Here is a 22,832-nt window from a genome sequence, read left to right as displayed (position 1 = left end):
GAGCCATCTGATTATCTTCCTGTTTTTGTTGAAGAAAAAACATGGTGGACTAACTGATCCTTTTATCAGTTAATGAAAGAGCCCAATGCAATAAAAAAATGCATGTTGGGTCTTTGAAACAGTTCGAATCATTTTGATAATAAAAAGTTTGAGCTGTTTTACCGAGAAGGTCTACGGTTCAAGTCCGTATAGCCCTATACCTTATATTGAATATTTACATATTCTTTTTTCCTAATCTTATTACTACTAGTTTTTTACTAGTTAGTTGGTGAGTCCCTAGACCTAGAAGTATTACCTTCTCATAACATCGAGTCATATGTACAAGAAAATGCAAACCCAAATTTTATTTATTTGACTTCAATTGATACAATTAATAGTTCTATTTATTTTATAAAATCTCTGATCCGCTAAAAAATTCATTCTTTTTTTTTGTTAATCGTCGAATGAAATGAGATAAAACCATTTTATATTATAGTACCTTCATCAAAGAGTTTGGTTTGTGATAGTCTTTTTTTGACTTTGGTATGTATCCCTAATCCCTTTGTTTTTAAGTTAACTCAAAATCGTCACATGATCTCGGTTAAAAACGACAAACCTACTCAAACAAATCTAAGCCTCTTCGATTTCTATGAATTCAGTTGGTTTCGATATTTCATTTCTCAAATCTTTCGATTTTGCTAATATGTTATTATTTTCTATTACTATTAGAAAGTATCTTATGTCAAATTTCTGAGTCCACTTATTAGTCCACTCTACTAGACTTATATGGGTTTGCCTCAAAACAAACTTACTTTATTTATCTTGTAGTAAAAATTAAGATTCGCCTTACTAATATGAATAGGGGTTAATCTGACTAAGTGATATTCCTGTAAAAAAAAGAAGTCGGTTCATTACAAATGACCTTTTTTTTTTACTTTAGTATTACTATTCAAAATATTTTTGCATTATAACTCTACAAAACACCTTTCTTTTTATTTTTTGTTATAAAGTCGGTGGGGACAGTCGAGATCCAACTAATGTTTTTTATATGGAAAAAAATTCTAGTTTGGTTCCTAGCCCTTAAAGAGATTTAATTAACAAAATTAAGAATTATCTCCATTTTACAAAAATTATCTCCATTTTACAGATAAGAATTCTAGTATTTTATAAAAGAATAGAAATTTAGGATAGGTCACAAAGAGATAATATAATTATTGCATGTATTCCTTTTTGTATATAGTTGTATTGACTCAATAGCCACATTCTATACCTGACTTTTTTTATTCAAAAAAAGAATTAAATAGATTAGAAATTCCTCTTTTGTTAATGCCTATATGTTATATCACTAAGGCTAAGAATAATAGAATCCTTATTTGACTTAAGTTAAACTGTTCTGGACGAATTGACAATTAATTCTAATTCGAATCGACTAATTCAGTCTATTCCACATTAATTAATAGGAGTGCATCTATGTTTCTGCTTTACGAATATGATATTTTCTGGGCATTTCTCATAATATCAAGTGTTATTCCTATCTTGGCATTTCTTGTTTCTGGAGTTTTAGCTCCCCTTAGTGAAGGACCGGAGAAGCTATCTAGTTATGAATCGGGTATAGAACCTATAGGGGATGCTTGGGTACAATTCCGAATTCGCTATTATATGTTTGCTTTAGTTTTTGTTGTTTTTGATGTTGAAACCGTCTTTCTTTATCCGTGGGCAATGAGTTTTGATGTATTAGGTGTATCCGTATTTATAGAAGCTTTAATTTTTGTGCTTATCCTAATTGTTGGTTTAGTTTATGCATGGCGAAAAGGAGCATTGGAATGGTCTTAGCTCATGAATATTCAAATAATAAAAAAGAGTCTATTGAGACAGTTATGAATTTGATTGAGTTGCCGTCACTTGACCAAACAATACCCAATTCAGTTATTTCAACTACCTTGAATGATCTTTCAAATTGGTCAAGACTCTCGAGTTTATGGCCACTTTTATATGGTACCAGTTGTTGTTTTATTGAATTTGCTGCATTAATAGGCTCGCGATTTGACTTTGATCGTTATGGATTAGTACCAAGATCAAGTCCTAGGCAAGCGGACCTAATTTTAACAGCCGGCACAGTAACAATGAAAATGGCTCCTTCTTTAGTCAGATTATATGAACAAATGCCTGAACCTAAATATGTCATTGCCATGGGGGCCTGTACTATTACGGGAGGGATGTTTAGTACCGATTCTTATAGTACCGTTCGGGGAGTCGATAAGTTAATTCCAGTTGATGTCTATTTGCCGGGTTGCCCGCCTAAACCAGAGGCAGTTATAGATGCAATAACGAAACTTCGTAAGAAGATATCTCGAGAAATCTATGAAGATAGAATTGGTTATCAACAAGAAAATCGATGTTTTACTACCAATCATAAATTTAATGTTCAACGCAGTATTCATACTGGAAATTACAATCAAGAATTGCTTTATCAATCATCATCTACTTCAGAAATAACTTCTGAAGAATTATTTAGATCCAAAAGTTCAATATCTTCACAAAAAAGAGTCAATTGAGCAGGTTATTTTTGTTAAGGAGAATCATAAAAAGCTTCAATCTGTATAAATTTCATTGTCAATATGAAAGACTTCTATAAATCCAAATGTGGGAGAGATCAAGAAGATGCAGAGTCATTTATCTGCTTGGCTAGTCAAGTATGAGCTTGTTCATAGATCCTTGGGCTTTGATTATCAAGGAATAGAGACTTTACAAATAAAACCCGAAGATTGGGATTCCATTGCTGTCATTTTATATGTGTATGGTTACAATTACTTACGTTCTCAGTGTGCTTATGATGTCGCACCAGGTGGATTTTTAGCTAGTGTATATCATCTTACGAGAATACAGTATGGGGTTGATCAACCGGAGGAAGTATGTATAAAAGTTTTTGTCCCAAGGGAAAATCCTATAGTCCCATCTGTTTTCTGGGTTTGGAGGAGTGCAGATTTTCAAGAACGTGAATCCTATGATATGTTAGGAATTTCTTATGATAATCATCCACGCCTTAAACGTATTTTGATGCCTGAAAGTTGGATAGGTTGGCCTTTACGTAAGGACTATATTACTCCCAATTTCTATGAAATACAAGATGCTCATTAAATGATAAGAAACTTATGTCACTTAGATGATACAACTTCATATTTCAAGTCAAAGAATACTTTTACTTTAAGGTCTGTTCCCTATAAAACAGAGTTACTTGATTCTAATTCGTATTCTGCATCAGTTAAAAAGAGTTAATTTATATTATTCCTAACCCCATTTAAAATGCTCTTCGTTTTTTGATAAGGAGACACAATAGAATGAATGAAAAGGGTTCTGTACTATGAACTTTGTACCGCGCATATCACATAGATAAATCCCATAAAATAAAGTAAAGTAAAACAAGTAAGAATAAATTAAAAATACATCGAAAAAGAAAAAATTCACTAATCAAAAAAGAATCAGATTTAATTTGTACTGTCTATAAAAAGGATAATTAATTTGATCTCTTTTTATCTTTCAACCCCTATAAGTTAGGGGTGCTATTTTGACTTTTTTGATTTATATATTACTTAAAATATAGATAAAGTTAGTGAACTTTTTTCTTGGAATTATTATGCATTTTTGTTATTTTTATTCATTAATAAATTTCTTTTATTAGTAATATAATTAGATCTAATAATATTAATCTAAGTACATAATAATAATAGAATTAGAAAATATAAGAAATATAATGGTAAAAAATGAAAAACGAAACTTTTTGAATCAATGAGATCAGTCATAATTTAAAGACAAAAAAGTGAGTATAATGGAATTTTTAACCCCACACCCACAGCACTTATCTTAAAGTCATCAAATCCTCCTCTTTATCTAACTATAAGCTATAAGGATGAATAAGTACGTATCAAGTTCTATTAATGTACTCAGACCTTTCTTTCTTGCTGAATTTGTATTCTATTCTTCCGAGAATTAATTAGTTGTCAGGAACCAGGTTTGAACTGGTGACACGAGGATTTTCAGTCCTCTGCTCTACCAACTGAGCTATCCCGACTATACTATTTGACATGCATCACCTTATCTTACTCCATCTAGTACTTCTGTTTGTGTTCATTAAAATAACAGGACAAAAAAAAATAATAGGCGTTTAAAACTTTTTTGACTTTTTTGGTCTTAACGTAAATAGGAATTTCAAGATTGATATTATAAGTGAAAGGATAACCTAACACTAGAAATTGTTACTAGTGAATAAGTCACTTCACTATTCTCGACTATTTGTCCATATATCTTCATTTGTACGTATACAAAAACCCTTGGTCTAAACATAAAGTGCTCGGATCTTTTAGTGAAGGAGTAGAGTAAATGTAAAATACAGTCAATTTTGAGTCACCGATGAAAAAGAGGAAAAAAACTTAGGAAGTCAAATCGTTTTTTTGGGGATAGAGGGACTTGAACCCTCACGATTTCTAAAGTCGACGGATTTTCCTCTTACTATAAATTTCATTGTTGTCAGTAGTGACATGTAGAATGGGACTCTCTCTTTATTCTCGTCCAATTTATTTTATTGTCAAAATAAGAATAAATCAGATTCTGGAGTGAATGATTTGATTACTGAATATTCCACTATTACTTTAAATTGGAATGAATTCAGAATAACTTTTAAATCTGAAATTAAAAAATTTTTTATTTTAATTTATCTATTTATAGATATATTAAATATTTAAATTAATATTCTGGATTCGGGTCCTGATTAATCAGTTGAAATATCAGTATATATACGTGTGTGTTTGGTATAGAGGGTTAGCCTTTCTTAGATAGAAAGAATAATTCCAGATACCAACGTAATGCAATCAACTCCATTTGTTAGAACATCTTCCATTGAGTCTCTGCACCTATCCTTTTTCTCAAAACAAGGATTTGGCTCAGGATTGCCCATTTTTAATTCCAGGGTTTCTCTGAGTTTGGAAGTTACCACTTAGTAGGTTTCCATACCAAGGCTCAATGCAATTAAGTCCGTAGCGTCTACCTATTTCGCCATATCCCCTTTCTTTTTATTTCAGACTGGAATTCCATTGTCATCCCTTCCACTTCTTTTATTTCTATTTTAGAAATCCAAATGTGGAGTTAATTAAATTAGCTACTGATTTCTATAGTATAGCGAAAAAGTATTTACGGCTCTTTTTTGATCTATTCTCTCGTTTTAACCTTATCAAATGATCCATATCCCAATCGAAATTGATTCTATCATTGATATATCTGCAATTCAATAGTGATAAGATATATCCCTAGATCTATGTCTCTACCCACTTGATTTTTACATCGGTACATGGAATACTGCAACGGTCGATATTTAATCTTCTCTGTTTTGTCCTATTTACTTACTTTACAAATGAAACCAGAAAACTATGATCTGGATTGTATCTTTATCCTTATCTTAGACTAGATCTGCTATATGCCGAATAAAAGAGATGGGACTAAAGAAAAGACTATATATAATAAGACCCTAGTATAACTCTAATTGTTCTAATTTAATTTCATTTTTTTTTCTTTTTTTTAGATTAAAAAAAGTTTTTATTGAATTTCTCAATTCATATTGAATACATTTTTATAATTTTTTATAGTTCTATTTAATTATCAATTTAAGTATTTCATTCTTATCTTATGAATTTTGATTATATATTAAAATTATATATATATTAGTTCCTTCCATTACTAATTTAACTAATTTATTCAAAAAATTTATTAGTACTTTTTAATATAGTCAAATTGGATTTTAGTAAGTTTTGGTATTGTTATATAAAACTTATATTCTTATAATATATAAGGTCTAATAGAGTTCTTATAGAATTAAGTAGATTAGCTAATAAATAGTCTAGTTATAATAGTTAAGTTAACTTATTTGTTTTTTTTTTGTAATTAACTATAATATAGTTAAGTAATATATTTTTTTTTATGCTAATCAATGTTTAAGATAAGAATAAATACACAACTATATACTATTACATTAGACAAAAAGGACTCTAATACTAGACTAGAGAGATATATATAATATAGGCTATATATAAGATAATAATAGACAAAAAATATAACATACAAAGAAAAGACTATACAATAATTCTGAAATGAAGAGAAGATAAGAAGAAAATAAACTGAATTGTAAATAGTCAAGATACTCATAATTTGCGTGCTATAAGTTAGTTTGGTTATGTGAGCCCGCTTAGCTCAGAGGTTAGAGCTTCGCATTTGTAATGCGATGGTCATCGGTTCGACTCCGATAGCTGGCTTTTTCCCTATTATCTGATTTTTTGATGATTGATGATACCCTCTTGACATCAAAAAAAGTCAAAAGACTGCTCTTTTTTTCCTTTCGTGAAATGTTGAGTTGCTCATTTATTATATTATGCGACATTAACTTCCACCTATGAATCAAAAATTGGAGTAATTAGATTTCTATCCAACAACTCTAGAAAGAACACCCATCATAAAACGTAGTCTTAATCTCGTATCTATATCTCTATACATGTATCTCAATATATATGGATATCTATCTATAACTATAAAATCTAAATAAACTATAATAGAAAATATCTAATTCTAATAAAACATGTAAAAAAATGCGTATATATAGATACAATTCCATTTCGTTCTTGTTTCTAATACTTACGTAGATTTTTCTTTGCTTTGTTTATGCTTTAGTTCAGCCTTAATTTAGATTTTTTTCTATGAAATTTCAATAAAATAATAACATAAAGGAGTTTTTATGTCTCGTTACCGAGGACCTCGTTTCAAAAAAATACGCCGTCTGGGGGCTTTACCAGGACTAACTAGTAAAAGGCCTAAATCCGGAAGTGATCTTAAAAACCAATTGCGTTCCGGTAAAAGATCACAATATCGTATTCGTTTAGAAGAAAAACAAAAATTGCGCTTTCATTATGGTTTGACAGAGCGCCAATTACTTAGATATGTGCATATCGCTGGAAAAGCCAAAGGATCAACAGGACAGGTTTTACTACAACTACTTGAGATGCGTTTGGATAACATCCTTTTTCGATTGGGCATGGCTTCGACTATTCCTGCAGCCAGACAATTAGTTAACCATAGACATGTTTTAGTTAATGGTCGTATAGTAGATATACCAAGTTATCGTTGCAAACCCCAGGATATTATTTCAACAAAGGATAATCAAAGATCAAAAGCTCTGATTCAAAATAATATTTCTTCATCCCCCCATGAGGAAGTACCAAAACATTTGACTCTTGATTCAATCGAGAATAAAGGATTAGTAAACCAAATAATAGATAGTAAGTGGCTCGGTTTGAAAATAAATGAGCTCTTAGTTGTAGAATATTATTCTCGTCAGACTTAAACAAACAAAAATCACAAGGAAAGGCTTGGATAATTTTGTCCCCTTTTCGGAGAGAGAAAAATAGCTAAGGGAAATCCAAGTTTAAGCTAAGGTCTTTTTGATCTAGATTTTTCCTAATTCTGTATTACAAGAATCAGGAGTAAAATTTTCATTCCTTTTTCGCGTTTTTTGGTATTTTTATACTACAGTAATTGGGAATAGAAAATATCATCTTTCATCTCAAATAAAGGTAGAAATCTAATAGAGGAGAAATAAAGGTATAAATCATTATTTAATAAATTGTGTTAAGTAGCCGTGGTAAATTAAGTGAAGGTAGAGAAAAGGAAAGAGAGGGATTCGAACCCTCGGTAAACAAAAGCCTACATAGCAGTTCCAATGCTACGCCTTCAACCACTCGGCCATCTCTCCTACATAACATAATCTTATTATTGACCACAAACCGACTGAATAGCGAGTAATTCCTATTTTTGCAGTATAGGTATAGCCAATCCATTCTAATGATGGAAATAGAAAAACTTTTCCACACATAAAATACTCAAAAAAAAAAACAGTCAATAGATTTTTAGAATTAAGGAAAAGGGGATAGACATTACAATTTGGTAAGACGAAAATATTTTTTTATTATATATATATATAATATATATATTAGACTGAATAATACCAATGACTTAACCTCAACTAAATCAACTGACTGAAGTATCGCTATTTTAGACTATGGTTAGATTTAGACTATGGTTCTATTGTAAAAAACGCTTTTTCGAGTCAACCCCTGATGTCTCAATGGCAACTCCTCTAATTATCTACCCCATGGATCTATTACAAATGGATGAATTCTTCCGTAAGTTTTTCTATTTCGACTTTATAGTGTATTAGACACATTATAAAAACAAACAGGTGAATAGAGAATATTTCTTTTTTTCTCTTTTCTTTGAATCATGATGAAATAAAACTTCTTAACTTAAGTTCTCAGAATCTGGAGTGGAGGAATATAAAGCTCTTGATTCTTTAAATTAAAAACTTAGTTAAATTAAACGGGTCATACATAGTTCTATTCATTGAGATACTGCCAAATTTAGATGAAATTACAATTATAGTAAATCTTATCTCGCCCGACAAAGGGCACAATTTGAGTGTAAAGTCTAGTCTATCTTTTTAGAATTAGTCTGTTTTTATGTTATTTCGTACTGTACAATTCACTTGTTTGTTAGATCATTTGCCTTAAGGTAAATGAGAAGAATTGTAGAATGGGTTGCTAATTATGCCTAGATCTCGGATAAATGGAAATTTTATTGATAAGACCTTTTCAATTGTAGCCAATATCTTATTACGAGTAATTCCGACAACTTCAGGAGAAAAAGAAGCATTTACCTATTACAGAGATGGTGCGATTTGATTTTTTTTTTTAGCTATCAGTCTTACTAGAAAGAGACATTTCTGGGGTTCAAGATAGAAAGAAAATATTTTATGTAAATAAACCTACCCTTCGTGAAGGTGAAGTTAATCTTGGAGAGAAAACAATGCCTTCTGTCGTGTATCCTCGATTGATGCGGCCTCAGATGCTTGAATCGTTGATTTGAGTATTGAGCGAAAGGTTATACCTATAGATATTGCAATGGCAGGCAGGTCAATTCTAGTTTACATTACATTAGTAGTATGAATGGGTGGCATAGGGGAAGAAGCACTACACTTAGAAATCAACAACGCGAAAACTTTGTTATAAATGACCCCTTTTACTTACTTATCGGTATCGGGACTAATCAAAAAAATGGTTGGGACAACAAACATCCATCTCGTTTGTATTTTGGATACCCATATAACCATCGAAGATCGTTGAAGTGACTAATTCCTGAAAATGGGGCGTTAGGGACAAAGAAATTGTTGGAGTTACCTTTTCTATCTAACTAACACTTATATGATTGTTGGTAATATAAAACCTCTTGCAGGAAGGATGGCTAGAGATTTCTTGTAAAAATACCAGTCCCTATCAGTTCATAAAAAAGGATATTTTGATTTATAGATCCCACGGATTATTCCTTTTAAGAGTATGCACAGAAAGGAGGAGCCGTATGAGGTGAAAATCTCACGTACGGTTCTGGAACGGGAATAGTTTGAATAGAATGACAACCGTAACGGATGTCGGCTCAATCTGAAGGAAATTATGCGGAAGCTTTACAAAATTATTATGAAGCTATGCGACCAGAAATTGATCCTTATGATCGAAGTTATATACTCTATAATATAGGCCTTATACACACAAGTAATGGGGAGCATACAAAAGCTTTGGAATATTATTTTCGGGCACTAGAACGCAATCCATTCTTACCACAAGCATTTAATAATATGGCCGTGATCTGTCATTACGTGCGACTATCTCCACTATAGAAAGAAAGAAAAAAGGATCAAATCGGCTAGTAAATCAAAGAGAAATACTAGAAAAAGAAATAGGCTTTCTACATAGGCATCGTTGAAAGCAACGATTTTTATAAGCTGTAGCAAAGAAAGAGATTTCAGGGAACAAAATAAATACCAACATAATATGAAGCCTATATCCTCTTTCTATGGATAAAGGATCCAATTGATAAAAGAAGCTCTGTAAAGATGTATTAGCAAGGTTCTCAGTTAATAAAATGAAAACTGCTTATTTATCTTACATGATGAGATAACATGATGAGATAAAAAATTAGGAATCAACTTATGTAATAGAGTTGATCCACTAAGGTATTGAGCAGCGGTGTAGCATCAGATCCCAAAGATAGTAAGTCTTTTTTCTTATATATACTCTAGAAGAAATAGAAGAAAGTCTTTTTCCAAAATTCTATATAAATTTCATCTATGAAACCGAGATAGTTACCTTTCAGAAAAATATAACGATATGGGAAATACCATACCTAACCTATATTTCATTCTTCTGAAGGTGGGAGAAAAGATAAAACTAATTTAATGATTTAAATTAGAGTTTGAAACTTATGTCAGTAATTTCTTCTGTTTACCCCCCCCCAAAAAAAGGGATAAATTTATCAGAAATTTCATTCAGTTAAGTTAGATAGGGTAGAGTAAGATGCAACGTCCGTCTAAATAACTGATTGCTGAGCCGTATGAGGTAGGAAACTCTCAAGTACGGTTCTAAGGAAAGGAATTGATTTACCTATTCCGACCGTGGAGAACAGGCCATTCGACAGGGTGATTCTGAAATTGCAGAGGCTTGGTCCGATCAAGCTGCTGAGTATTGGAAACAAGCTATAGCGCTTACTCCAGGTAATTATATTGAAGCACAAAATTGGTTGAAGATAACGAGACGGTTCGAATAATACCACTCTCCCTTTTTAATTCATCACAATAGGTTTGTTGCGTCCTGCAAATGGTTATTAAATAAATAAAATCAAATAACAGTATTCTCGCCCTGATAAAGATCCAATCAAGAAATTTCATTATATCCCTTCCTTTTGTAACAAAAAAATTATATTGAGTTTTTTATCGTGTCATATATATAGGGTAGCAAGAAGGATGTAGGAATCGAGTAGAGTAGAGACTATAGCTAAAAAGAGACTAGAGACTTTTAGTCATTTTTAAAGTTAACTAAATCTATAAATAGAGATAAAGACAAGATATTGGAATGATCCTGATGGTATTAATTATCAATGAGGTTATGTTTTGATTTCTAATTAAAGTAGTTCTAATTAGAGTAGAGTAATTAAACTATTTCATTTCTTATATGCATCCACTTGGATGCATATGACACTTACCTATTTATATAGGATAGGAATGCGCGAGATTATAAAAAAAAGCGTTTTTTCGTGAGACCTGGAAAGTGGTTAAAGATTTAAAAAGGTCCGTTGAGCACCTAATCGCTATGTCATAATAGATCCGAACACTTGCCCCGAATTGACTTCAATATCATAATTGCTCTAGTGAATAACTAAAAAAATAAATAGATAGATGGTAAGTAAGAAAAGGGAACTAATCATAAATATCTATCTCTCAGAGGTTCACTAAAAACTTGACTGTTGGCAGGTCTCTTTGTATGTGTTGTCCGGAAAGAGGAGGACTCAATGATTATTAGTTCGCCGGAACCAGAAGTTAAAATTTTGGTGGATAGGAATCCCGTAAAAACGTCTTTTGAGCAATGGGCCAAACCCGGCCATTTCTCAAGAACAATAGCCAAGGGCCCTGAAACTACCACTTGGATCTGGAACCTACATGCTGATGCTCACGATTTTGATAGTCATACCAATGATTTGGAGGAGATCTCTCGAAAAGTATTTAGTGCTCATTTCGGTCAACTCTCCATTATCTTTCTTTGGCTGAGTGGCATGTACTTCCATGGCGCTCGTTTTCTAATTATGAAGCATGGCTAAGTGATCCAACTCACATTGCACCTAGTGCCCAGGTGGTTTGGCCAATAGTGGGTCAAGAAATATTAAATGGTGATGTGGGCGGCGGTTTCCGAGGAATACAAATAACCTCTGGGTTTTTTCAGCTTTGGCGCGCATCTGGAATAACTAGTGAATTACAACTATATTGTACTGCAATTGGTGCATTGGTCTTTTCAGCATTAATGCTTTTTGCGGGTTGGTTCCATTATCACAAAGCTGCCCCAAAACTGGCTTGGTTCCAAGATGTAGAATCTATGTTGAATCACCACTTAGCGGGGTTACTAGGACTTGGTTCTCTCTCTTGGGCGGGACACCAAATTCATGTATCTTTGCCGATTAACCAATTTCTTAATGCTGGAGTAGATCCTAAAGAGATACCACTTCCTCATGAATTTATCTTGAATCGGGATCTTTTGGCTCAGCTTTATCCTAGTTTTGCTGAGGGAGCAACTCCATTTTTTACCTTGAATTGGTCAAAATACTCAGATTTTCTGAGTTTTCGTGGAGGATTAGATCCAGTAACAGGAGGTCTATGGCTGAGCGATATTACACACCATCAACACAAGCTAAATCGTTGACTGTAGTGCCAGCAAGAACCCTTGTCAGACTGTGCCAGGGCACGGAGAGGCCAGAGAATGGATCGAGCAGCACCGCGAGGGTCGGGTGTCGCAGGCGATGGCTAGTCAAATCCGACCCAAGACCAACACCCGTGCAGGGGTGTCAGCCTTGACTGAATTGCCCTTAACGGTGTCTTGGTGGGTGGCGGTCAGCAAGCTTCTGCAAGACCCAAGGATTGACGTTGACGAGGTCAAGTAATTGACCAGGAGTGTTGTGGTTAGCGGCCTGCTGGCGACGAACATAGGTGCGTGGGGGAAAACTGGCATTGAGACCGTCAAGGTGGAGATCAAAGCCATTTTCAAACTAGATCCCGTTCAATAGGAGGCCTCAGTAGAGAACATACACCCTCATGCGCTACCACAATTCCACGTCATGAGTTGCAACACGTGACTGTGATTTGCGACCATTCGTGATGCTCTGTAGATTCGGTGATGCGGGTTTCTCTAGTAGCAGGATGAAGCTGCGACGGAGGGAATGGAGGGCTGACGAACCCTATCCCCTTCCCAGCGTTGCCTCCCTCTTTTGCAGAAAAATTCACGACCTGTTCCAATAACGACCGCGGGATAAGAACTCAATGGGAAATTTGGCGTGCGATAAGAATCCTTTTTGGCGCGATTCTTTCCCTTTCTTTTATCGCTTCTCCCTTCTTCTTTTTCTGCTTCCTCCTTGCTCCTCTATTCTTTTCATGGTGAGATCTGAAAACTGAACTTGTAACTTCCACGATAAACAGATTTGAGTTTGAACGTGGGACTAACCATGGCCTCATATAGGGCCATGATGGGTTCCTTACAAGAAGACCATTAGGGAGGCCCATTAAGTGACCCCCCCTTTTACAACAAAGGTAAAAAACTAGAGATTTGAAAATGGTGCAAAAACGACATGGACGGATATAAAAATGCAAGGTTATGGACGCGTCACGATGAGTAGGGTGCACTCGTCGTGATGAACACAAATAAAAATAGAAACGACTGAAAATAAACAATTAATACGCAAACACGTGTGTGGACGTGCTCTACCCGGGGTATTTAAACCCCGGCGGCTTCACAGACGCTTTGGCATGCCGGTCAGGCTGGACACGGACGAGTAGTGACATCGACGATGGTGTAGACGGCTCCATCACCTAGGTTTAGCTTCTTTCTTATTCATCAAATATCTAAGAACAGCATGATCAGAAAAGATAACTATTTTACGCCCTAGTAAATAAGATCTAAATTTATGTAAAGCAAAAACAATAGCTAGCAATTCCTTTTCAGTTGTAGTGTAATTTACTCAGGCATCTACAAAGGTTTTGCTAGCATAATAGATGACCATCGGCTTCTTTTTGATGCATTGACCAATGACTGCACCCACCGCGAAGTCGGAAGCATCACACAGCAGCTCAAAGGGAAGACTCCTGTCTGGTGCTTATAGAATCGGTGCTTGCATTAGAGCCTCCCTAATCTGAATGAAAGCTTTCTTCCCTGCATCCTTAATTTCAAAAATCGCATCTTTAACTAATAAATTGGTCAACGGTTTAGACAACTTAGCAAAATTTTTGATGAAACGTCTATAGAAGCCTGTGTGGCCAAGGAATCCTCTAAGTTCCTTGGTGTTGGTGGGAAGTAGAAGGTTGTGGATCACTTCCACTTTGGCCTTGTCCACTTCGAATCCACGATTGCTGACTAGATGTCCCAAAGTTATTTCCTCTTGAACCATGAAATGGGACTTTTCTCAACTGAGCACTAGCTTTTTCTCCATGCATATCTGCAATACCTTTTCGAAATTAGACAAACATGGATCAAAATTTTGACCAAAAACAGAGAAATCATCCAGAAAAATCTCTAAGCAGTCGCCGACTAAATCTGAAAACACGGCAGTCATGTATCATTGAAATGTGGCAGGGGCATTACATAATCCAAATGGCATTCTCCTAATGCAAATGTCCCAAAGGGACATGTAAAAGCAGTTTTCTCTTGGTCCTCAAGATGAATGTCAATTTGATTATATCCTGAATATCCGTCAAGAAAACAGAAATAGTATTGACCTGCTACTTTTTCTAAGATTTGATCAGGGAAGGGCAAGGGATAGTGATCTTCTTTGTTACCGCATTCAGCTTCTGATAATCGATACATATCCTTCAACTACTTGGTAATCTAGTTTGGATCTCTTCCCCTTGCTCATTCTTGGTCACGGTTATCCCAGTTTTCTTAGGAACAACATGCACCGGACTAACCCATGGACTATTTGAGATAGAATGGATAAATCCTGCTTCCAACCATTTAAAATTTTCTTTTTTAACTACCTCTTGCATGATAGGTTTTAATTTTCGTTGACACTCTCTAGTAGGCTTAGCATTATCTTTCGTAAAGATTCTATGAACACATATAGATGCATTAATTCCCTTAATATCTGAAATAACCAACCAATAGCAGATTTATAACTTCAAAGCGTAGCAGTTTACTTTCTTGGTGCGATGATAATGATGATGATATAATAACAGGAAAAATATTTTTCTCTCCTAGAAATGCTTATTTCAAGGTAGATGGTAAAGGTTTTTAATCAATTTTTGAATCAATAGCACAAACATTTTGCTCAAAATCATCTTCAAAATCATAAGATTAAGATCACATAATATCAAAATCATTATAAGAATCACTCAAGAAAATATCTTCACAAGCTTTTTTTGGATATTTCATTAGCCTAGACATGTTTATTTCAACCTTCTCTTTTCCAACCTTTAATTCAACAACCCTTTTCTTCCAATCTGTGTTTGCCCTTGCTGTAGCTAAGAAAGATCGCACTAAAATGATAGGAGCATTCCTAAGATCTTCAGTAACCTTCATATCAGCCACTATGAAATCTACAGGAAAATAAAAATGCTCTATTTTAACTACTACATCTTCCAACAATCCATAAGGTTGCCTAATAGACCCATCCGCTAATTGCAATTCTAAAAAGATCGGTTCTAAATCTCCAAACTGAAATTTATCATATAAGGCCTTTGGCAAAATGTTAACATTTTCTCCTGAGTCAAGTAGATATTTGGAGAAAACCATTCCCCCTATCTCGAACTTGATCAAAGGAGCTCAGGGATCCCTACATTTTTCAGGAACATTTTGTAGAATAGAACTCACGTTTTCAGATAATTGGATATGCTTTTGCTTTCTACTGGGTGTACACAGATTTTTCAAAATTTTAGCATATGAGGGAATATGTTGAATTGATTCTGTTAAAGGAATCTTAATTGTAACTTGCTTGAAAATTTCTAAAAGGTGCTCGTCATGCGCATTTGGTTTTATATTTGAAGTTTTCAAAGCATCCAGAAAAGAAATGGACGGCACATAATCTTTAGGATCAGGTTCTTTTGTGTTATCCTCTACTTCTTCATGAGATTCTTCTACTTCTACTTTTTCATAAATATCAGGAAGAATTTTACCACTTCTTAGCTTAGAAATAGCATGCATGGTTTCATGATGATTTTTGGTAGAGATATGACTGTTAATATAATATAGATTTCTAGGATTAATTTCAGGTTGAGTTGGAAGTCAACCTTGTTCATGGTTGCACTAACCATACTCGTCCAATTTACCTTTATAGTCCATCTTTCCTGCTTGCTCTTCTCGCATCTCCTCCATCTCTTTTATAAACTCTTGCATCATCCCCAACATTTGAGCTTGCATTTGTTCCCTCTTATCTTGTTTTTCCTGCACATTTCTATACAACTCATCATAAGACGGGTTAGGGTTAGTCTTAGGCTGAAAAGAGTTCTGTGGACCACGCGGATAGAAATTCCGTTGCTCTTATTGTTGGAAAGATGATGGGTTAGATGGATATGATGGCCTTTGCATGTTAGGTTGGTTGTATGCATTATCCCTAGGATTCCAAGAATTTAGACCCATAGGTCTATTCATTCTTGGTTGATCAATAGCCATAACCTGTTCATGCAAAGGACAATCTACCTTTACATGATCGGCACTAGAGCAATGATGGCATAATAACATGTCTATTTGAGATGGTCGAGGTTCCTCATGAATGTCTATCTTATATAATCGACTAGTGAGGTCAGAGATGGCTTTAACTAATTGATCAATACGTAAATCAGGTTCAACTGCATTCACGTCAATCATCCCTCCCCTTTTAGGATTTGCATTTGCCCCATTACGATTAAGAGCAGCGGAGTACGCATCATTTTCAGCTAGTGTTTCCAAAATGCCCAGTGTTTCATCTAAATATTTATGCATAAACGTACCTCCACTAGCTGCGTCGATCATCTTCCTATCTTGATCTCATAATCCTGCGTAAAATGTTTGGATTATTTTCCATTCTTCTATGCCATGGTGTGGACATTTTATAGTTAATTTTTTTAACCTTTCCCATGCTTCTCCTAAGGATTTGTCGAGCCCTTGACAAAATTCTCTTATTTGTTGTCGATATGAATTCTTTTTCCCAACGGAGTTGAATTATTTAAAGAATACAATTTCCATCTCTTTCCATGAATCAAAATTCAGAGAGAGAGATGTAAACCAACTTCTAGCTTTACCTCTCAGACTGAAAGGAAATAACCGCATTTTAATTACCTCAATCGTAAAATTACGAAAGTGACATGTTTGACAAATCAAAGTAAATTCTTCCAAATGCTTATACGGCTCTTCCTGAGATAAACCATGGAAATTAGAGAGTGACTAAATCATATTCTGATCAATTTCAAAATTTGAACTCTCTTCAATAGGTGCATTAATCTTAGTAAGAGGCTCGTATCCTAAAGGAGCAGAAAATTTGTTTAATCTACGTCGTCTATTTCCTTCGTTTATAACATAATTCTCAAGGTGGTTGTTTTGAATATTCGAAGCATCTCCTTTATCTCCTTCACTTTCATTCTCATTCTGTTTTTGTGATCGTCTACCGTTCATGATGAGATATATAGCTAAATAACAAAAAATATAGAGTTTAAGAATTGTACCTTTTCTTCGTGTCTTAGTCGGTCCTGTGGAGCTGTTTGCACTATTTGGATCACTATAAGAGATAAAATAACCAAAAAAGAATAAATTAAATCCTTAATGCCTACCGTTCTCATGTAATGGCGCCAATTGATATTCTCAATTTTAGGGTTTTAATTCGTCATTGGGAATTGAGATTATTCAATAAAAAAAATTTTAGCCGTACTTAAAAATACGTAGTTAGTGGTGAGTACGGATTGTCTCCATAGGGAATGATGATTAAGGAATTACTTTCTTATACTAGTGATGATTGGCGAAAAGATCGATGGAAACGAGATTTGAGGATAGTGTATTGATAAAAAAATATGTAATTTATAAGTTAAATTAACTTAAAGAGAAGAGTGAATGATTGTGATGGATATGACGATAAACGATGGTATGAATGAGGATAGTGATTTGGTATGGAGTGGTATGATGGCAAGGATGGAGAGACGAGAAACGAGAGAAAAATGAGAGTGCAAGTTCAATGATAAACCATAATTGTGTTAATTATAGTGACGGGAAAGAGACAACGTAAGGCGAAGAGGCTTACCTTAGATCCTTACGTTCTGCCAGGATCACGGTGATTTACGAGTGCCAGTAAGCTTCCCCTCTTCTCCAATGCTTCTTCCACACACTTAGGACTTCAAGAACACTCTTCATGGATCTCAAAAGTCACTATCTTTCACTCAGCCTACACGAGAAGGAAGCAAGTTCAAGATGAATTTTACAATGATCCAGGCCTCTATTTATAGATTAGTGGGTGTGATAGAAAGAGGAGGGGGAGACAAACAACGCTGAAAATTTCAGCTAAATCAGAGTAGTAGATCAAAAGTTATGGCCGTTTGAAGTTGAAGAAATCCTATCGATTGATATTTTCTGTCTCCTCGTCATCGCCATCATTTTCCATTTCTGTTAAAGATTCCAATCACTTCAGATTGTATCTACGTGCATGTTTCATTTTCCGTACCATGTGCACCTATGAAAATGAAAAGACAAAAGAAGAAAAACACAAAACGAGAAATAAATAAAGAAAATAAAGAGAGGCTTCCGGGCTGACGTGGCAGCCCGTCAGCGTGTGCCACGTCAGCATGTTAACAATTTTTTTTTCTTTTTCTATCGGTTGGTAGACGCGTGCGCGCCACGTCGCCGCCGCCAGAATCAGAAGAGAGATAATGGTAAAGAGTATTTTTGTCCCTTTTCGTCTCGGGTTTTGCAACATTTATTGTGACAAAAGAGTTCCTTTTGTTCGTTCGGCCACATTAGCCTTAGAAGAAACACATAAGAAAGAGTGGCACTGTTACTTCTGACTGAAATTATTGCTTCATGAATCCCGAAGCAATGATTGTGTAGTGAAATGATTTGCAGACACCAATCATTACCCCCGTTAATGATTGGTCGTCGCCAATCATTAAAATGACTTCTTATTTTTCATTGTTTGACGAATCGATTGGCGACGCATGGCACACAAAAATAAAAGGGCTTTAAAATAAATATAAAATATTTTAGAATCAATAATAATTAAAATTAAAGCCCAAAATATACATATAAATATATATTTCGACTTAGAAAAATCATATCTTTCCAAATTTAATGTAAAAAAATTCCAGAAAAATCACATTCTGTCTCAGAAAATTATATTCTTTTAGAATCTATGGTTATAAAAATCCCAAACAATATGATTATTCATTTTAAGCTTGACAACATGCAAATATGAGTGATTTAATGCAAATAAACATGTAAATATAATCATATAGGGTACTAAAAATGCATGTTATCAGTCCTCAGCCCACCCCATGTGCTTACCTATTTTATAAGGTAATAAAGAAATATTTATGATGAGCCCACTGTCTTCCAAATATTTGATACCCTCTCGATGTTTATAAATTTTGTTGTGCTTATTTAAAATTCTAGATCTTCTCATGACAACTGGATTGTCAAGTCAACCCTTAAGATTTCATACAAGCAACCAAACATTACTTGAGATCAAACAAATTCACTAATGTTTTAGAATATTTTCTTTCAAGGGGACAAATATCTGATTCGCTCTTGAGTCGGATAATGTCACTAAATTTGTTGGTATGTTTTTTACAATATACCATTCTAGAATTATTTCATTTAAATTTTATTTTTGATAATTTTATTTTTATTTAACAAGTAATGTTTAACACCTTATGTCGTTTTGAAATATTCATCATATAAAATTCAAGTGATTACGTTTTTCTCTTTTCTTCATGGAAAACTTTATATAAGAGTTTAGAACTCTCTTCTCATTCATTTCTCATGCGGCAAAGTACTCGGTCTTCAATTTTCCAATTACTTATGCAATATTCGTGTGCTGTTTAACTCATAATAATGTTGTCATTTCCATTTGGTGAAACTTTACCTCGAACTTCAATGATACATTTCAATATGATTCTTTTCTGAATATTTGTAGCATTATTGGATATTTTATTTTTCATTGTTGATAACATCGTTTCAGCCCACAAAATCATTAAGTAGGATAATTTTTTGTGAAATAATATTAATTTTAAATTAAAATTTAAACTTTATGTACATTTTTTATAAAATTTTGTGGATAATTTTTAGGTTGATGGGACCAACATAGAAATAATTTTTTACCATTACAATGATTCAATTGTTAACATTATTCCGTTTGTATTTTTCAATCAAAATAATTATGAAACACAAGGAAACTGCCAAGAACAGAATAAATACTTTTATTATCCTTTAATTTCTATTTAATGTCATCGTGTTACCCTAATTACCTGGGTTTTTTGTGAATGTTTTTTAAGAGGTAAACATTATCAAAGAATGGCTGAATTTTTACATTGCCGAAATTTGTTCAAAAAGTTATGGAGAGAGTTATCATATGACAATATTCATAAATGTAAAAAATACTTATTTTATTATTTAGATATGTATGTCCGTTTGAGATACTTATTTGATAATGTTTCTATAACTTGACTTGGAGTTTACATAAAAATTGAATATGATAACATTATATAAAAATAATTTATGATATTTGAATATTTATTTAGGAAGGGAGGTTAATGTTTTTAATAATAAATGGGAATAGTTCTGGGAAGATACCTTTTTTAGATGCCTATCACATTTTCCATCAAATTAAGGATAGCGATGAACTTCTAGTGGTGATCAGCTTCTTAGAAAGTGCCTTCAAGATAGATAAGAAATAATGTCTTTATGAGGATTTTGACTTATGTATATTACGTGGGGATTCAGTTTAACGTAGGTTGTACTTGTACTTGAAGGTCAGTTCTCTATCAGTTAGTATTGCCTTTCAAAGCATGGAAAGATGATGAATTGATCAGGCTTAGAATGGGCCTTCCAGTTTTACAATGAAGTGGTATGATCAAATGGTTTATTTGAACTCACATAAAGTTTGGGAGCTCCAAAACAAGAATTCGTATGAGAAAATATTTCAGGAAATATCTTCAATTAAATTTGACTTTTATAAAAACCTTTATATCAAGATTATTTGACTGAGACACCTCAATAGACTTGTACGTAATTATTATTTTTTGACAAGTTTTGATTAAGGATATGATATCACATCATAAATATTGATAAACTTATTGTTTTAGTAAGTAAGATGTATATAGGGATATCTAGGGCGTCTCCATTATGAACATGGACATTTTTATCTATAAAATAAAGGAATATATTATTGGAGTAATTAATGTAATAATAAAAGATGAATGGATTAAGTTAAGGTTTCAAATTCAAATACCATAATAGTTTTTAAAAATTACATATTCTTAAATTTTGAATTTTTAACTTTCCTAATCATTTTTTTTAATTGCTATTATATAATAATTTCAATGATTATATACAAATATGGACTCAGATACTAGTTTATTTCAGGTTTTAGAGATCTTAGGCATCAATATTTCATGAGGACCTTGTATATTACTTGTAGGCTTTGTGCTAATGAATATGAAAATCCGGAGTTTAGTTTTTTTTTTTGTACCATTATGGAAAATTTATTGTTGTATTAAGTAAGAATGATAATCCCCCAATATATCTTTTAAATATATGTATAGAGGAGAGATAACAGGGCATTTCCATTGTATTACAATATCTTAAATGTGAAGAAATGACTTGTTTGACCATTGAAATGGATAACATAAGAAATGATAAAATAAATAATGAAAACTAAAATAAACCAAACTTTAAAGTTTTTGATAAACTGGTAAAAATATATGGTTTTACCCTCTAGTTTAGGCACTGATACATCTTCTGATTGAATCCCAATGCCACAGATATAAACAGTACAATGAGGGAAATATTTCATCGTAACAATTGGGGAATTAAAATTTTAGTCACATCAACCAATTTTGAGTATTTCATGATTTATTAACTTTTAATAAAAATTCAAATGATTGGCCAAAGTCTATTGATTAACAAGGCCTTAGTCACCTAATTTCTTAGTCTCCCATAACACCCTATGATTTTTATGATCGCCTCATTTTACCACATCACTTCATTTTTTTCTTTGAGAGTATTGGAATTATCCCCATTCTCACAGGTCTGACGTCCATGTCTATGAATTAAAAAGGTAAAAAGGATCAACATAAATTCTGAAAGGATTTATCCAATAGATAGCATATGTATTCTCCATTCGTGATATGTTTTTAAATATCTGGAAATACCATACGTCTCTAAATTTTAGTTCTATAATTTCTCAAAGATTTTCAATTAAGCTCACAATATAATTTCTTCTTATCCTTTTAATTATAAATGTCTCATAAGACGCATTTTCCCCCTGTTTTGATCTACTCAATATAGAAAACTCATACCTCAGGAGTTATTTTAACTCAACTATTTAAATTTAATCAAATAAAATAAAAAATAAAATAAATTATATTGTGTGTAGTTATGCACAAACATTTGAATAACGAAAATAAAATCATTATTAGCATAAAACTGTTGAATTTAAATGCTGTTATAAATATTAACACAATGGACTTTTTGGACATTCCTTTATAAAAGAATCAAATAACATGGGATGTCTATAGTGGTAAAATAAATATGTCCTTGTCATATTCCATATCTAAAGCAATTACTATATGATGGAATTATATGGCCTTCAAGAAAATTGGAAATCCCCATCCTGTTTGAATTCATTAATATAAATCATATCCATTATTATTAGTGCAAAGTCCATGGATATGTGCCATGAAGAGTGAATTATGATGATGTCATACTACAGTGATTACTCATCTTAAAACATGTATTTCAGATATAACTATTTATACAATATAGAATAGGAAGTCAAAGTATCTCGACACATTATAAATATCTAATCCTGCTCAGATAGTGATGAATGATCCCGTACCAATTTTTTGTGGGGGCACGAAGGAAATACAGTGGTGTTCTATAGCGAAAAAACTTCACTAAATTGATCCATGATAATACTTGGGAGAGCTTTATTCCTAGTTATCAATTAGTTTGATACATTACAAAATTAATTGGTCCCTATACTTGAGACACCAAAGCCAACTG

At 33.2% G+C, this 22,832-nt stretch overlaps 3 non-coding genes across 3 annotated transcripts; 1 reads left to right on the top strand and 2 right to left on the bottom strand.

Annotated features, from left to right (window-relative positions):
* Positions 1-3,975: 3,975 nt before the first annotated feature.
* On the bottom strand, positions 3,976-4,048 carry TRNAF-GAA (transfer RNA phenylalanine (anticodon GAA)). Its single transcript has one exon. It is a non-coding gene; the product is annotated as a tRNA-Phe (tRNA).
* A 2,157-nt stretch (positions 4,049-6,205) lies between these two features.
* Positions 6,206-6,278, top strand: TRNAT-UGU (transfer RNA threonine (anticodon UGU)). Its single transcript has one exon. It is a non-coding gene; the product is annotated as a tRNA-Thr (tRNA).
* Positions 6,279-7,681: 1,403 nt separating this feature from the next.
* TRNAS-GGA (transfer RNA serine (anticodon GGA)) lies at positions 7,682-7,768 on the bottom strand. Its single transcript has one exon. It is a non-coding gene; the product is annotated as a tRNA-Ser (tRNA).
* Between the last annotated feature and the right edge of the window lie 15,064 nt (positions 7,769-22,832).

Source organism: Wolffia australiana, chromosome 8 (assembly GCF_029677425.1).
Source record: "Wolffia australiana isolate 7733 chromosome 8, ASM2967742v1".
NCBI lineage: Eukaryota > Viridiplantae > Streptophyta > Magnoliopsida > Alismatales > Araceae > Wolffia > Wolffia australiana.
This window is presented reverse-complemented; position numbering and strand designations above follow the sequence as displayed.